This window comes from Vicugna pacos, chromosome 2 (genome assembly GCF_048564905.1).
Source record: "Vicugna pacos chromosome 2, VicPac4, whole genome shotgun sequence".
Classification (NCBI taxonomy): domain Eukaryota; kingdom Metazoa; phylum Chordata; class Mammalia; order Artiodactyla; family Camelidae; genus Vicugna; species Vicugna pacos.
Genome location: NC_132988.1, coordinates 9,671,830 through 9,686,611, shown reverse-complemented (window position 1 = coordinate 9,686,611; position 14,782 = coordinate 9,671,830). Strand labels below are relative to the sequence as shown.

Sequence of the window (14,782 nt, the reverse complement as noted above, 5' to 3'; positions counted from 1 at the left end):
TCCCACCAAATGGTGTGGGCCGGTTGTGACCCAGGCATATATAATCACCAGGAGGGTGGAGCTATTGGGGTCCCGCCCTAAAGGCTGTGGCTCCTCCCCCGGAGAGTGGATTGGATGAGAGTGTTTAGAGGTGCTGCTCAGAGTTGGGTGGGGGTGGGGGGAGGACCCAGCCTGGGATGAGGCCAAGCTGATGGGCGGCCGCTGTCCCGGTGATAACGGGATCCCAGTTGCAGATTTGAGATCCTCCCATGATCCTTTCAACGCCACTTAACTTTAATCTTCTCCGATGGGGGAAATGAACTCTGAAAGGCGCTGTGAGTCTGTCCATTTCCTCCCCAGGGAGGTGTGACTCCCCCGCCCTTCCCGATCTCCAGCTGCGCGTGCACGCGGAGGGGCAGCCGCCCCTCTCAGGGTCCGGGGTCTGGGTGAGTCCATCCAGCCCCCTGCACCCTCACGAAGAGCGGTTCCCTATTCCAGGACCGCTGAACCCCGACCGCGGACAGGGCAGCGTACAGAGCCCAGCTCCGGACCTGCCTGACACACGGAAGACAAACTGTGCGAAGTCCGCGCCCCCGAGAAGTTGTGCCGCTGCCCAAGGTTCAGGTTCCCGGCGTGACTGTCTCCCAGAGCCGAGGGCGCCGCCGGGAGGGACCCCTTGGGAGGGGACGCGCACCCAGGAGAAGCCCGGAGTGAGGCAGGAACCCGGGGGCCAGAGGGCAGCAGTGCCTGGAGGGCGGTGGCCTCTGAGCGTCTGCCCACTCTGTTCCTGGCGCGCCCCGCGGCCTCAGCGCAGCAGGGATTAGAATTCCAGCGCCTTGATGAAAATCGAAAACACATTGTTTGGTGGGAAAAACCTTTAATTTTGATATATCTTGTTTTGGAACTGCCAAAGCAGTTTGCATTTGTTTCCTGCAACTTTTCCGTACAATAATCCTGGTAAGTAACATAGTTAGTGAGAACAGACAGAAAATGACTGCAAATAACAGAACACCTGCACTAGCTTCGCAGCTTCCTGTGAAAATACAATTGTTTCTAAACAAGTTAAAACAAATACACAACCAAAACCCAAACACCATCTAATTCTTGAGATGATATTATCCCACAGTTATTAATTGTATTAATTTGCACAACGTTCTCATGAACCACAGGGAAAAAGTACCAACCGGCAAATGTCACCCAGGTGGGTCTGGTAGAGAAATAAGCCCTGCCTTTTTCTCGAAAAGTATTGGTGTAAGTATTTTTGCTCTGATATGAGAGCTGTTATTCAAAGTGCAAAATGAAACCTCTCCCAACTCATACTTTGGAAAGTGCCAGTCCCCCTGGACTTTGGTGTATGCGGTGCAACACAGGGGTTAAGACCAGAGAAGGATTTGTCAGCTTCCCCTTTGGGGGACGGCAGAGCCATAGCATCCCAGGGGACAGACCCCTACAGACACCACGGCGCCTTCACCACTGCCTCCTCCTCCAACTAATGGTGCCAACCCTCTGAAGACTCAGGGCAGCTGGTACACAGGTAACCTTGTGAGGTTGTAAGGACAGCGTGGTTTCACCGTTTCCACTGTAATGCCTTTTCTGTCTTTTGAGGTGAGAAGACTGGGAACTCAAGTTTCAGTATCTAGGGTCAAATTGACCTTGGAAAGGTTGATTTTACACTTTCTGTAGGTTAAAATGTTTTCAACAGATGGATCCATTTTTCTCCCATTCATATGAAAGGACCGCTGGAGGGTCTAGATCTCCATAGCTGCTGGAGAGGCTTTCAGTCCCTGGGAGCAAGTCCAGGTCTGACTCCGCCCCACTTCTCTTCAGTCTGGAGGCTGCCCGCCCCCTCTCCAGTCCCCCAGAATTTGCCAACATGACCTGGTTTCCCTTAACAACTCCTGTCAGGAGGGTCCTTTCCAGGCCTGTCCCCTTTGTAGAGGGTCAGGGGGAGCTGGCTGCCCCGCGGGGTGCAGTAAGGGAGGTGCAGCAGTCACTTGTTTAGGGCTGTACCTGGATCTGGACTTTGGGAGCGGGTCTATTTTCAAACCATTCTGATGGGTCAGGAGATCCGGGGTCTCTCAGACACAGACGGCTCTTCTCAGTTGACAGCAGAGGGGAATGGCTGCCAGGTCTTGACCCTCAGTCCTGTGCTTTGCCCGCATCTTCTTCATAGACCCAATCATCCCCTGATCGGCTTATCACCTAGTCCCCCACCCAGCCAGCCTCCAGAGCTCTCTCACTCACTTCATCGTTAGAGTCCTGGAACCAGGGACCTGAGTGTCGTCCCAGCTGGGCCTGTGACCATCCAGGGAGCAGAGACATAGGAAAGCAGGGCATATTTGCCTCCTTGCCCCATTTCAGTGTGGACGACCTTCGGGTCAGGAGAGAGGATGAGGCTTTGCTTCTCATCAGGAACACAGATTGCCCCCCTCCTGCAGATCCTGCATGGAAAATGTCTGGCACCATCTGCTGGAAAATGTCTGAACAACCAAACCCACATGATTGGATCAAAAATAACACTGGGCGGTTCAGCCCCTGCGGCCACAGCAGCGCGTGTCCAGGACCACGGGGCGGAGCGTTCCCAGCTCCTGGTCAGCCGGGAGCGGCCTGCGCACACACAGGAGGCGGCCGTTCCCTCTTTTAAACCACGGCTGAGGACAGGTGTCCTCCAACCCCAGCCCAGCCCCTTCTGTTCACTGAACTCAGGGTCTCAGAAACTGTTCCACATCCACACACATATTTCACTATGAGCAGAAGCCTGAATGGAAAGTGTTGCATTCACGGTGGGAAGAGAAAGTTTCTTGAAGAAGGACAGTCTTTCTGCGAGGTCGGCGTTTCCTCCAGTGTCCTTTCGCCCTCTCAGTTCCAAATCAGAGGTGCTGTCTACTGAGTGCTTTACCAGGTTAGACCACGTGCTCCGTGCTTTACTCAAACATCCCGTGAAAACTTCACAAGAATTCTCTACTGTGGGAGGACTTGCCTCCCACAGACAGCAGTGGAAAGGGAGGGTTAGAGTGGTGACGTCCGCGGGGCCAACAGGATGCAGTGTTACCCTACTGGGGCCACAACAGCCCGTCTCTTTCAAAATACTTGAGTATTTCAAAATACTTTTTTAAAAGTATAATTTCCATTTTATTGTTTTGTTTTGCAGAGAACAGGATTTCTTCAGTCATTAAGGACTTAGTTCCTTACATGGGCTCTGGTGGAGGCCGTGGGGCGGCATCTGCAGGTCTAAATCTGGGTGGGGGTGTTCGGCCCTTCTGGGCTTCACAAGAAGGACTCCTGACCACCTTGCTTTGCGTGGCACAGCTCACATAGTAATGCAGTTCCACAGACAGCTTGGGAGGCACGTAGCCGTGGAGATACTTGCTTCAGAAATGTCCCCGATGGCTGCAGCCTCTACTGTGTTTCGAATGACAAACTTCTCAGTGACCGTGTCCTTGGGCAGGCATCTGACGCAGCGAATAAGCTGCACGAGGCTGCAGCCTTTTTGGCAAGACCACCGTTCCCTCTTTCCCTGGTCACCAGGCGAGGACACGAGAGAGCCAAAATACATTTTATTCCCCGTGACCAGCTAATTCCCGATTTGAGAATACTCTCCCAAAAGTCCAGAAAGAAAAAAATTGTGATTCGTAACATTTCCATGCAAGGAGCGTTTATCAGACGGCAGGAGGAGAGACACGCCCTGCACAGGGGAAGCAGCCCGAGCCTGAGCTTTGGGGCGATCTCGGTTCTCTGCCCAATGGGATAAGACAGAAGTCACTGCGATGTGATTAGCAGTAGGTGAGGATGGATGTTATCTGGCACAAATCAGTATCAGGAACAACAGTTATTCTGTAAATATCAGCATTAGGTCAGTGGATCAGCGCCCCCGAAGGCTTTAACCACCAGTGATGGACTCAGCAGGCTCAGTGATGGTGTTGGGGGGCAGATGGAGGTTCTCTAATTCTGCACCCTTATGCTTCACTGCTGGCATCTTCCCTAAAGAAGACCTTTCCCTTCCTGACGTCCCCTTCTGTGTTTTTAAAGGCACTCCCTTGACTCATGAATTCTCTTTCTCTCCAACGTGTATACCCATCATTCTCCTTGCTGAGGTCCAGAGAGCCTCACATGGAGCCAGCTGCACTCTCTGTGCTGCCTCTGCATCCTCCTGGCCAGTCCTCACTAGTCTTTGAGCTCTTCCCTGCTGTGAGATACAAGAGCCTTCAGTCCCATCTTGTTCTCTCCCAAGACCAGACCGAGAACCTACATTTTCTCCATGACACCCTGTGGGCCTTTATAGATGAAGGATATTGAAAAATTAGGATCTGGTGGAATAAACGCTTTTAATGTGTGATGTAAAACAAGTCAGGGTGTACGTGTTAAGAACCATGAAGGATCTGATATTTACCTTACTTCTGAGCTAACAAGTTAGCCTGCCCCTGTATGATGGATGCTGGCTGAAGACACAAAGCACTTTCTTACTCGTGGCACAGTCGCGGCATGAGCTCTATGTTAGTCTCAGTACCCGGGGTCCTTCCATCCGTGGGGTGAGCCTAGATGGGCACGGTGCACACAGGGGATTTGCAGCACAGACGGGAACTCCCAGCCCAGGACAGCCAGATCCTCACTGCGCTGTGGGCAAACCTGCCCAGCCTCTGCCCCAAAGGGAGGAGTCGCCTTCAACATGATGTACAGCGGTCACACCTCCCTCTGCTCTGCAGGGTGACTCTCTCTCCAGCTTCTGAAGCACCTCCTCAGGAAGCATCCTTGGAAAAAGCGTGCAGGACCAAATGGCAGCCAGTGCCTCTGCCTCACAGAACATTCTCCCAACATTGCCCAGACCAGGAAGCAGCATTACAACAGGAACTGAGACAACTCTTCTGTGGGTGTGGACATCTGGGTCTCTGAGGACATTATTAAGAAGACTTTTAGGGAGTGGGAGGGGGAGGTGTGGAGAGGGCCAGGGAGGACACCTCTGCAAGAAGGGGTCTGCACAGGGGTCTCCAAGCACGCTCTCCAGACCAGCAGCGTCAGGACCACGTAGACATTTATTGAAATACAGGTTCCTGGGCCCCACCTCGAAACTACTGACTCAGAAATTCACGGGGTGGGGGACGGAGCCCAGAAACCACTGTTACAGACAGCCTACCGGTGACCCTGGTGCATCCCAACCTTTGAGAACCATTCATCTGGAAGTTGCATTTCAAGGAAACTAGAATATGTCACCCCAGAATATGCCTTTTTGACACAAAAATTATTTTGAGTTGAAGGCAATTAAGAAGCAGCAAACCCGCAAACCCTCCCCTTCTCTGCCTAGCGGTGGGATACAAATTCTCCTCTTAGTGGACACAGACCCTTGTCAGCCCAGGGAGGGCGCCAGAGGAAGCTGCAAACAAACCTTCCTCCATTAATTCTCCTCCATGGATTGAATTTCCCGCATCCCGCATCCCGCCTCCCTTGAAAGCCTAAATCTGTTCCCAGCTCCTCTCTCTGGTCTACAAATGACCTGTTTGTCGAAGCTGCTTTATAAGCGGGGTTCTGAGCCTCCGCGGGGCTTCCGTTTCCTTTAGGTTCCTCCAGCGAGGGGGCGCTGCGGCCCCCATTCCCTGCTTCCCTCTTGCTAATTTCTCTGAGAGACTCCCAGGGGCAAGCAGAGTAGGGCGGCGGCTGCACTTGCCTGCAGGGCGCGTCCAGAGCAGACACGCAGTCCCCGCCCTGCTGGGTGATTCCGCCCGCAGGAGGCCGCAGCAGATGACACGGGTAGGTCACACAGCAGGGGAGGATCCTGGGTTAAAAGAGGCTGTTTCTGCTTTTTTCTGACAGGAGGAGCACTGAGAGGCGAGATTCTCTGAATGAAAATTGGATATGTGAAAAAGGAGTTATTTTTAGAGTAAAACCAGGAGGGATGGCACGTCAGAGAGCTCGCGGACGCTCAGGTGTCAGCCACTCTGAAGACTTCAGCCGCCGCCGTCTCTCTCTTAAAGGGTCTGGAGTCCGTGTTTGGAGCTTCAGCCTCAGTAAATCCAAGTGCAAACTAGGTCCTTCTGTTTCTTCGAGGACCAGACACGCCTTGTGCTCAGACTGCCCTCACTTCCCCTCAGTTCTGCCCTGGTCCCGAGCTGTCACCTACCTGGCTGAAGCTCTTGCCTTGGGGTCCCTCTCCACCCTTTACTGACCTCCTGAGTGCACTTCCCATCTCGTCCACCAGGAGGCCTCAGAGCACCATGGGGCCAGCGGGAGCCTCCTGCCGCCCAGTCTGTATCCACTGGCTGCTGTATCCACCTCTTATCCACCAAGTTTAGGGTGCAGCCTGGAGAGCTGTTCAAAAGTCCCTGCTGCTCTCGGGGTCCCTCTGCCTGAAATCCGCCACTAGCTCCCACTGTTCTCAGGGTCCAAACCCAAAATTCCTCTCACGGCCCCCAGCCAGCTGTCCCTCGGCTCACATACTGGTTTCAGGAGAGTAAATCTCGGTGCCCTCGTTTCGGGGAAAATAATGTCACCATAACTTCTCAGTTTGCCAAAGCACACAGGCCTTTGAGGGGAAACCTCTGACTCCTGAATTACTTCTCCCCACACTCTGGACCCCATGGAAAGGAGTTGCCACGGCCCCCAGGTAGTTGGACTTCTCAGCCAAGCTCCCTCCTGATCTTACCATTTGATCTCTCTCTCTCTTTATTAAATGAAGTATAGGCAGTTACAGTGTGTCAATTTCTGGTGTACAGTATAACCTCCCAGTCATGCATATATGCATGTATTCATTTTTATATTATTTTTCATTAATGGTTATTACAATATACTGAATATAGTTCCCTGTGCTATAGAGAAGAAATTTGTTATTTTATTCATTTTTATATATAGTGCTTATCATTTGCAAATCTCAAACACCCAAATTTATCCTTTCCTGCCCCATTCCCCGGTAACCACAAAGCCACAGGATTGTTTTCTATGTCTGTGAGTCTGTTTCTTTGGTAGATAAGATCATTAATGTTCTCTTTTCTTTTTCTTCTTTTTTTTTAGATTTATACTTATGAGTGATATCCTGTATTTTTCTTTTTCTGGCTTATTTTACTTAGAATGACAATCTTAAGCTCCATTCATGTTGCTGCAAACGGCATTATTTTAATCTTTTTATGGCTGAGTAGTATTCCATTGTATAAACATACCACAACTTCTTTCTCAGGTCTTCTGTTGATGGACATTTAGGTTGTTTCCATGTCTTGACTATTGTAAATAGTGCTGCTGTGAACATTGGGGTGCAGGTATCTTTTTCATTTTGAGTGAATTTCTTTGTCAAATACTTTGTTGAGCATAATTTCCAAGCTGGTGGTTGTACGGTGCCCGGGGGAAGGACAGGGACAGCCCAGTGGTACAGCACGTGCTTAGCATGCACGACGTCCTGGGTTCAATCCTTGGTACCTCCACTAAAAAAAGAAGATAAGCATAAAATTTTAACAAGACACTGTGGCCAAGGAAAAAGCTGTCACAGAACTTCCAGTCTCACAGGTGAGAAAGGGTAACAAGGACCACCAGATTCAGGAGTCAGTGCGAGGGGCTGGCAGGGGGCGCTGGGGCTCCCCAAGGGCCCCGCCCCTGCAGGGACGTCGGGGAGGGAGTCCCCCGGAAGAGAAGTGCGGTCGGAAGAGGGGGCAGGACAGATCTCTGGTTGGCATCTAACCAGCGTCATCACTGCCACTGCAGGGGGACCCACGGGGAGGGCCCCGCGGGGTCCGGCGGAGAAATCAAGCTCGGCCGGCACGGTGCCCGGGAGGCTGCGGGATCGCCCGTCCCTGCGCGGCGGTTGCCCCCGGCGGCGGGCGGCCTGCGGGCTGTTAAGTAAATGAAGTTACTGAGAGGGAACAAGGCCGCTGCGCACGGGGCTGGGCGTTCCCGGCTGGGAGCGAGGATTTACTAGGACCCTTTCACACGCAGTAACACGACTGGGACCAGGCTCAGCTGCCTTACACCCCGGGAAGAGGGGCAGGGGCTCCTCCGCCCCCTGAAAGTCGTTGCCGGTTGTGAGTGGAGGACAGTAATCGTGTTGACACGGAGAGTGTCTCTGGCCCAATAACCAGAAGTTCAGTGAATATTTCAGGTGAGAATGTGTGCAAAGTGCGTACAATCACACGCAGCACTCCCTTTCTGAGTGCCATTACTGCACTGTTAGGATTAATATTATTTGTAGTAGTATTTTATTTGACGACAGGAGAAGAAAGATGCAAAAACGTATTGGAAGATCAACGGGGGGAAAATCAGCCATAATCCTACCACTTTGATACATCATCAGGATTCACGTTCTCAGCTGTGTGCTATCAGAAATGTTCCTATATCCACATCTTTACATGTTTTCATGTGACAGATTATTTAGCATAAGTGGCAGTATATTTTACATACAGTTCCTTAACCCGGTTCCCTCCACTTACCATTATATTAAATGGCATCCTTTATTGTCATAAAGTCCTTCTATAATAGGAAATATATATTTTTTAAGTAAAATATATTGGTAATATTTATAAAGGACCAAAAAAGAAGTCTACCAATGCCACCAATAATTTCTGTGAATGGCTTAATTTAAGCATTTTTGTAAAATATATACTGTACTCTCATGGACAACTTCTCCTGTATTTATGTATGTTCACATCAGCATCAGATAGCTACTAAGTGTCCATGATGTTTAGGGAAACTGCAGTGACCACAACCAAGTTTCTGGTCTCCTAGAGCAGTGCAGATGGAAACCAAAAGTGCAAGTCTTGTGCATATATTCAGGGTAGAAAAAAGTTTTAACACTTTTCCTAACATCTGACCAGTACAAACATAATGTATCAGGTGAAGACAGTGGACATAAAGAAAAATGAGACAGGACATTGGTTCAGACCCCTTGGAAATCATTTGGCTCTTTCTGCTTAAGCTGGGTGTGCAAGTACCTACCCTACCTATGGCTCAGCAATTCCACTCCCAGGATTTACGTGTGGAAACGTGGCCTGTAAGCAAGAATGCTCATAGCAGCAAAAAACCCACAGGGCAAATCGGGAAACAACCCAGGGATCCAGCAACAGAAGGACATACTGAACAGTGGTGCAGGCACACAGGTGAGCACTACTAACCAAGGAAAAGGATCTGAAACATGGAAATAAGAATGAACCCACCACCCATCATATTCAGCACAAGATCCCAGAAATAAAATAAAACAGCCTGTATGTTTCCCCTCATATGAAGGTCACAACCAGGCCAGACCAGTGTGTGCTTCAGCAGCAGGTGGCGGTTATCTTTGCGGAGGAGGGTGGAGACAGTGATGGAGAGTGGGGGTGGGGGTGGGGGAGGCAGCAGGTACTGTTTTGTGGGTGGACTTGGTGGAGGTTTCAGGGCTGTGTTTGCTTTGTAATCCTGCATCAGGTGATGCAAAAGCATCAGTGTGTGTCTGTCTGTGTGGTCTCCATCCGTAAAGGTTTACTAAAAAAAAGAAACTGCTTCTGGAACGTTTCCACAAGTGGTCCAGGGAACCTGCATTTGCAACAAGCATTCTGGTGCCTGCCAGCAACGGGAAACCCGTGAAAGGGACTGACTTCCAAGCGCAGTGAGAGGAAACCGCGATCAGACTCCTGGACGCTCACTGACTGTGTGACCAAAGATGTGGGTCACAGTGGGGCCTCACACAGCTTTCCTTCCAGCCCAACCTCTAAGCTGCCCAGGGCACCCTGCCCGCTGCCCTGTCCCCGGGAGCTGGGCAAGTGGTCAGTGTGGGAGCGGACACTGGAAGGAGAGTCTGGGCTGGAGCCCGGGATCTGCCGGTGGTCACCCGTGAGCTCTGAGCTCCGGAGCCTGGTGAGCTCAGCACCGAGCCTCGAGACCCTCCCCTGCACAGAGAGTGAGCGGAGACCCTCTTCCCAGGGCAGTGACAGGGCTCACAGCAGTCAGAACACAGACAGGGCGGATGAGGGGCCCCTGTCAGGAGGGGAGTGTCATCGCCCCTGAAGCAGGTGCACTTCTGAGGCTCTGCTGAGAAGCTCAGATCTGGATAGAAACTTCTGGATAGGATCCCTCACTTACTTTAGTCTGAGTCCCTACTAGCAGTTCAGAGCCTTGCACATTTCCGGGGACACAATGTAGATTTTCCAGCAAGTAGGGGGCAGACCAGAGTCGGACCTCCTCACCCTGAGAGAACTGATGGGGACACTGAGTTGTTCGACTTTGGTGGCATCGGGAATGACCACTGTGAGTTCCACGCATCAACCCCACACCCACGATCCAGCTCCCACACTCCTCACACTTCCGGTCCTACCTTTCCACCCAGATGGTTCCTCGTGGGGACTCTGCCTCCTCCACTGACATGTCATGACCTGAGGACGCAGGACCTGGACCTTGTCACCCAGTCTCAGTGGCTCTCTCAGTAGCTGTTTCTCGCTGGCTTATCTTCCTGATGGCACTGTGCCTGTGGTCCCCGGGGTCTGCCCTGGGCTCCCTGTCGCCTTCCACCAGGTCCCTCCACCTGTGCTCTCCCCACAGGCTGCTGTGCACGGAGACAAGCACTTCGCATCCCTGCCCGGAGACCCTCAGGAGTGGGAGCCTGGACGAGGAACGCCCGCCCTGCCACCCCGGAGCGGGAGCTGCCCGGCCCCCTCCGCTCCGTCCTGTGGGTCTCCTGGGGACGTCCACAACGTCACAGAGCAGCACCGTTGTCCCTTACGGCCACTCTGTGACTCTGGTGGACAAGACGAAACAAGACCACTCTAGACCCACGTCCGGGCGCAGACAAAACACGAATATTCTTCAGACCACAAAAATGACCCAACATCCAGGACAGACCCCCCTGTCCTGGCCCACAGGAGTGACGGCTGTGACTTCGCCCATCACAGCGTCAGCCTCTAGCCTTCCCTCCTTCTGCAGGAGGTTTAGCAAGACACCCAGTCATAGAATGACATCTCCTCCTGGCAGCATCCTGTCACGGCAGCGTCCCTAACCCTTCCCCACGTCACATAACAGACCCAAATCCTAACATAACCGTTTCTAACACCCCCTCCCTGTGGTGCTCTAGAATTCCCCATGGGGTCTATTCTCTGTTGCTGACAGCAGTGAACCAGGTGCTCAAATGCAGGTGCTCACTCTTTGGCTTAAGAGTGCTGACAGGGCTGGAGGAGAGATAGAACTTGTGGGAAGGGAGGGCAGAGCCAGGGTTCCCTCAGTGCAGGGGGAGGGCCTGGGGCAGGTGGGCAGGTGGGCAGGTGGTGAAGAAAGACAAGATTCTGCTGCGTCCACAGTCACTGCCGTCCAGCCAGGGCCCCAGCTCTGCTCCGCGTGCTGAGTGGCAGGGCTGCTCCAGGGGGAGGGAAGCCAGGGCCTCAGCCCAGGAGCACAATTGGAAGGGTGCCGAAACACTCAGGAATCAAGACCGGTACTTCGGAGTATTTTTAAAAGGCAAAATCAATGTAAAAAAATCCATGATGAACAAAATGTCAAAACCGTACATAAAGACAGGATCAGTATTACCAGCTTTTCCTTCATAAATGCTTCCTCACCAAGCTCTTGAAGAGCTAATCATGTATCACTGATACCTGATACAGTTTGTCACATTTGACTCAATATTTAATATTCACAAAAAACTTTAGTATTACAGACAATTCTGAGGTACCACAGTCCAGTCCTCATTCTCATTCCTTCTGCAGCTGAGTTTAGTTTGTACCTCTTAGTCCACTGTAAAACTAATTATCATGAAAAATCTCAGAGATACAGAGAAGCAGAGAAGCGTGTATTAAAAAATATTCCCATCAACTCACATTCAACATTTATTAAAGTTTCGTTAATTCATTTGCTTTTCTTCCCTTTTTGGTTACTCTCATTACACACCTGTCTCCCTCAACCCAACTAAAATATGGACATTTTAAAATAAAGCCTCTACAGTACCTAGAAAACAAGTCACACCCCCTTAATAGCATTTACTATCTAATATGGATTCAAAATTCCCCAGTTGGCTCATGAATATCTTTTTAAAGTTGGTTTGCTCAAATCAGGATGCTAAGAAGTTTCATGTTAGACATGTACAAATTTTTTTCAGTTTCAACTCTCTCTGTCTTTTTTTTTTTTCTTTTTTGCCCATTTTAACCCATCATTCACCTGTTGAGGAGACCAGGTCATTGTTCGACAGTATTTCCCACATTTTTGTGCTGTTTCTTTTAAGTTCAATAACTTATTCCTCCTCTACTGCCTCCATTTACCATAAACTGAGAGGACCCTACAAAGGCTCCTGAATTCAGGCTCAGCGTCCTGCGGCCAGGAGAATTCAGAGGCGATGCAGTCTAGCTCCACAGACGTCAACTACGCGTGCACGGAACCGGGAGCGGCCCCACTGGGGATGCTGTGATTGGTGCGAGAGGACACCGAGGACTGAGAGCCTGGGTGTCACGTCCCCGCCAGGCCGGCTACCAGCTCAGGACGCTGACGCTGGAAGAGGCCCAGGCACTGAGAGAAAGAAACCAAGCTCTCATTATTTGCAAAAGATATGACTGCCTTTTAGGAAACTCGAAGAAACTAAAGAAAAATTGTAAAGGCTTCAGGGGATTACAGCAAGGCTATTTTGTAAAAAATCAATACATATATATTTTTTAAGTATATCAACATGTGAGCAACAAACAGGAAAATGTAGTGTTGAAAGTGAATCTCTTCCTCACAAATATAGAGAACAAACTAGTGGTTACAGTGGGGAGAGGGATGGGGGAGGGGTGCGAAAGGGGAGGGGGACAGAGGTACAAGCTCTGACGGATAAAAGAAGCTACAAGTATAAACAGTACAACTTGGGAAACATAGCCAACATTGTATAGTAACTACAAAAGGAGTCTAACCTTTAAAAAGTTTGAATCACTATATTGTGCAGCCGTCACTTACATAATATTGTGCAGCAACTTCACTTCAGTAAAGAAAAAGGAGTCAAAAGTGAATCTTTCACAACTGCATCAAAATGTGAAATTGGTTTCAATGAGTCTAAACATGAAAAGCAAAAGTTTCATGAACAAAATCATAAGCATTTAGCTGAAGAGATTAAAGAAGACACTTACAAATGTAAAAATACAGCAAAACCCCACGCACTGGATGACTCAGTGTAAGTTTCAGTTCTCTCCAGTTTGGATTGCAGCATCCATGAAATCCCCAATAAAATCCACAAGGACCTTGTGTTAATAATCAAACATGGTTTTAATTGCTAAACTGATAGCCGTATTCAGGGATAACTAGCGGACAAATCATCAGGGGAATATTATTTTAGAGGAGAGGGTAGCCTATGGGAGCCTCAGGAAAGATGGGTTCTACTTACACTATGTTCTTAGTGTTGACAACATGTTTTACCAACGCAGTGCAATGAAGGAGAAAAGTAAGTGAAAAATAAGAAGTTGAAGATGCCACAAATTGCCCTCACTTCCAGATACACACAGGGGAGTGTTCTGTACAAAGTAGACACCATGCAAATGCTGAGTTTTGTGTGTATAGACTATTTGGGAAGGTTCATCAAAAAGCTATTAGTCAGGATTCATGTAGAAAGGGAAACAGACGAGGAGGCCACCACGTGGCACTTCCACCTGGGGAGACTTTTCTGGCATCGGCACCATCTCATTGTTCCCTGAAACACTTTTAAGCAGGATGGCTCTGGAGTACAGGCCTGTGTGCTCCTGAGTGAGAAAACCATCCTGCTCTCCTCGGAGTGGACGGCTGTCCTCGCGGACACCAGGGGAACCTTCCCTCTGGGCCCATCGCCCTCCGCGGGGACCACAGCTGCCCGCCTGTGGGGAAGGTGCTGGGATCCTCGGGTCCCAGGCTGCGGGTCAGAGTCCACGGACAGGAGCGCTCAACAGGTGTGACGGTGACACAGGAGGGACTGGGCTGTCAGGGAGGGGACGGCCTGGAGGCGGTCCTGCTACAGTAACTTAGTCTTCTAGGAACACAGAGATTTGAGAAGGGTCAGATCCGGAGGCGGACACTCAGGATTACTGACGGACCCACAGAACGTCAGCGTCACCAGGGGGACTTCTTTAAACTACATTGAAGGGCTTCCCAAGGCAAACTTCTGATTCACTGCATCCAGGGCCTCCTGCTCCCCTGCCTGTGCTGGTGACGCCCCAGCACAGCCCCTCCCCCACCGGCTCCAACACCCTGCCAGAGCCCCCACCGCCTGAAGGGGAGGGGCTGCTCCTGAGAGCTTGTCAGCTGCCTGGGGGTCTGCCACGTGGACAACTGCAGAAAGCCCTTGGAAATGCACAAGCAGAGGTGACGCCAGACTCCAGAAACACCTCTTTCCAGGGGCAGGTGGAACTCCAACAAGCTCTGAAGGGACAGGCCAAGACTGCTGAGCAGTTTCACTGGAGAGAAGCAAAGCCAGGACTTTCTAAAGTATTGGATGGTGTCATAAACTTGATCTCTGATGGAATTAGCTAGAGGGGATTAAGGTGGGTGTGTCTTATCCTTAGCTGGATAAAAGATGCAATCAGAGGAGGATGGGAGGTTCCCAAGGCTGACTGCATCCGAGCTCTGTCCAATGGGAGTGAAGGAGAGGACCCTCCCTCCAGGCTTATAAAGCCCAAGGGGCCATATTCTGGCCCCAGTGGTGAACTGAGAAGCAGGCTGTGTTGAGTGCTCAGACCTGCATCGAGGAAGGTCATCTGCTCTGAGAAGAAGAGAGGAGCCCAGAGGCCCAGTGTGGGGAGTGGAAGGCACCCCGGGGCCTTGAGGACACAGTGCAGCTTCCCTAGCACAGAGCCAGGACCCAGGAGCTGGGCAGGTGAGCGTGACTCCGGGGGGGACAGAATCCCCCGCGGGCCTGAGTGGGGACAACCGAGCTGCCCTG

General features: G+C 51.0%; 1 long non-coding RNA gene across 1 annotated transcript; it reads right to left on the bottom strand.

The window, feature by feature from the left end:
• Nucleotides 1-7,054: 7,054 nt before the first annotated feature.
• On the bottom strand, nt 7,055-10,327 carry LOC140700769 (uncharacterized). The gene is made up of 2 exons (XR_012079412.1): nt 10,238-10,327; nt 7,055-7,382 (listed from the first exon to the last, which is right to left on the bottom strand). It is a non-coding gene; the product is annotated as an uncharacterized lncRNA (long non-coding RNA).
• Nucleotides 10,328-14,782: the final 4,455 nt, after the last annotated feature.